The sequence below is a fragment of the Rhinoraja longicauda genome, chromosome 39 (assembly GCF_053455715.1).
Source record: "Rhinoraja longicauda isolate Sanriku21f chromosome 39, sRhiLon1.1, whole genome shotgun sequence".
In the NCBI taxonomy this organism is placed as follows: Eukaryota; Metazoa; Chordata; class Chondrichthyes; order Rajiformes; family Arhynchobatidae; genus Rhinoraja; species Rhinoraja longicauda.
This window is the reverse complement of record NC_135991.1, coordinates 3,321,047-3,324,491: the sequence shown is the minus strand read 5'-3', so window position 1 is coordinate 3,324,491 and position 3,445 is coordinate 3,321,047.

Sequence of the window (3,445 nt, the reverse complement as noted above, 5' to 3'; positions counted from 1 at the left end):
TGGACCAATTTTATCCCTCACTATCCTTTTGCTATTGACATATCTGTAGAACCCCTTGGGGTTTACTTTTACATTACTTGCCAAAGCAGCCTCATATCTTTTTTTCGCTTTTCTAATTTCCTTTTTAAGAATCCTTTTACATTCTTTATATTCCTCAAGAACCTCATTTACTCCCTGCCGCTTATATTTATTGTATATCTCCCTCTTTTTCCGAACCAAGTGTCCAATTTCCCTGGAAAACCACGGCTCTTTCAAATTATTATTCTTTCCTTTCCACCGAACAGGGACATAAAGACTCTGTACTCTCAAAATTTCACCTTTAAATATCCTCCATTTCTCTATTATATCCTTTTCATAAAACAACAATTTCCATTTCACTCCTTTTAAATCCTTTCTCATCTCCTCAAAATTAGCCTTTCTCCAATCCAAAATCTCAACCCTTGGTCCAGATTTGACCTTCTCCATAATGATATTGAAACTAATGGCATTATGATCACTAAACCCAAAGTGCTCCTCAACACATACCTCCGTCACCTGACCCATCTCATTTCCTAACAGGAGGTCCAACACTGCCCCTTCTCTGGTAGGCACCTCTACGTATTGCTGCAAAAAACTATCCTGCACACATTTTACAAACTCCAAACCATCCAGCCCTTTAACAGAATGTGATTCCCAGTCTATATACGGAAAATTGAAATCACCCACAATCACCACTCTGTGCTTACTACTAATATCTGCTATCTCCTTACATATTTGCTCTTCCAATTCTCGTTCCCTATTTGGCGGTCTATAATACACCCCTATAAGTGTTGCTAAACCTTTCTCATTTCTGAGTTCCACCCAAACAGCCTCCTTAATCGAGCCTTCTAGTCTGTCCTGCCAAAGCACTGCTGTGATATCCTCCCTGACAAGCAATGCAACACCCCCACCTCTTGCCCCTCCGATTCTATCACATCTGAAACAATGAAATCCTGGAATATTTAATTGCCAATCGCAACCCTCCTGCAACCATGTTTCACTGATCGCCACAACATCATACTTCCAGATGTCAATCCAGGCTCTAAGCTCATCCACCTTTCTTACAATGCTCCTAGCATTAAAATATACACATTTAAGGGACCCATCATTTCTTATTCTCAGTTTATTTCTTTTCCCTTCCTTCTCTCCTACATATTGGGTCTGAGTGTTTCCCTTTTCTGCCTCCTGCCTCACACACTGCCTATTAGCTATCTGTGTTTGAGTCCCTCCCCCCAACCGTACTAGTTTAAAGTCTCCGCAGTTATTTTAGCAAATCTCCCCGCCAGGATATTGGTTCCCCTCGGGTTCAGATGCAACCCGTCCTTTTTGTACAGGTCATACTTCCCCCAGAAGAGGTCCCAATGATCCAGAAACTTGAAACCCTGCTCCCTGCACCAGTTCCTCAGCCACGTATTTATCCTCCACCTCACTCCATTCCTATTCTCACTATCGCGTGGCACAGGCAGTAAGCCTGAGATTATTACTTTGGAAGTCCTTTTTTTTAACTCTCTTCCTAGCCCCCTGAATTCTCCTTTCAGGACCTCTTCCCTTATCCTACCTATATTGTTGGTACCTATATGTACCACGACCTCTGGCTCCTCTCCCTCCCCTTTCAGGATATCCTGGACACGCTCAGACACATCCCGGACACCGGCACCGGCACCAGGGAGGCAAACCACCATCCGGGTCTCCCGACTGCGTCGACAAAAACGCCTATCTAACCCCCTCACTATAGAGTCCCCTATTACTACTGCTCTCCTCTTCCTTTCCCTACCCTTCTGAGCAACAGGGCCGGACTCCTTTCTTTGCTGCTCTGATTCCTCTTCTCAACTTGTACTTGGCCTGCCTATACAGGTCGGTATCGTCGCCCCCGTAGGTCTCATCTTTTGACTGACGGAGCTGTCTGAGTTCTGCTCTGAACCAGGGCTTGAAGTTGCTGAACCATTTTCGGGTCTTCCTGGTTATGCAACTGTCCTCACCAAAGCTGAAATCGGATGTCACTGTGTCTGTGTACTCATCGAGACGTGTGGTTGCTCCCCAGAACACATTTCAATCAGTGCAGTCAAATCAGGACTGTAGTTTTTCAATGCCCTCGCTTGTCCACCTGTTCGTTGTTCTGACCACAGGTTTAGCTGATTTTATTTTATGCCTGTAGGTCGGAATAAGGTGAACTAAACAAAGATCGGAGAGACCCAGAGCCGCCCGTGGAACAAAGTGATATGCGTTGTTGGTTGAAGTGTAGCCGCGATCAGGTGTCCTCTCCCATCTGGTGGGGCAGGTGATATGAAGTCAGTACATTGGGAGCTCACGACTGAGGTTGGCATTGTTAAAGTCCCCGAAAACCATGACCATGGAGTCCGGGAAGTTGCTCTCTCCATCAATACTTGGTCAGCGAGTTGCGTTTGCGCTTCACGCACGCACGCTTGGAGGGGGGGGGGATGTAAACTCCAGCGAAAACCAAAAAGGTACCTTACCTCGGAGAATAAAAGGGTTTGCAGTTGATAAAGAAAGATTGGGGAACAGAAGTTGGAGAGTAACTTCTTAAGGAGACAGAGGGTGTCTGCTCGGTAACCCGCAGCTCCGCCCTTGCCCCCCTCTCCCCCAAGTCCCAACAGAGACAGAGTCCCCCTCGTTCTTACCTACCTCTCCATCAGCAGGCGCATACAACACACAATTCTCCGACGTTGCCGCCATCTCCAACGGGATCCCACCAATAGCCGCTGGAGCTCTCTGTGGCATTGAATTGGTCTCCACTGACTTCTGTGGCAGAGAATTCCACAAGTTCACAACTCTGGGTGAAAAAGATTTTCTCACCTCAGTTTTAAATGGGCTCCCCTTTATACTTAAACTGCGCCCAGTGGTTCTGGACTCCCCCACCATTGGATATATTTTTCCTGCATCTAGCTTCTCCAGTCCTTTTATAATTTTATACCTTTCTGGAAGATCCCCTCTCGTCCTTATAAATTTCAGTGAATACACGCCCAGTCTTTCCAATCTCTCCCCTTATGACAGTCCCTCCATCCCGGGGATTAACCTCGTGCAACTACGCTGCACAGCCTCAATAGCAAGGATGTCCTGCCTCTAGGTAGGAGATCAAAACTCCGCACAATACTCCAGACGTGGTCTCACCAGGGCCCCATACAACTGCAGAAGGACATCTTTACTCCTATACTCAAATCCTCTTGTTATGAAGGCCGACATGCCATTAGCTTTTTTCACTGCCTCCTGTAACTGCACGCTTACTTGCAGTAACTGGTGTACATGGGCACCCAGGTCTCACTGCACTTCCCCTTTATCTAATCTGACGCCATTTAGATACTAAACTGCCTCCTTGTCTTGCCGCCAAAATAGATAACCTGAATTCACCTACATTATATTGCACCTGCAATGCATCTGCCCACTCAGTCAACGTCGTCTTCGTTGTGCA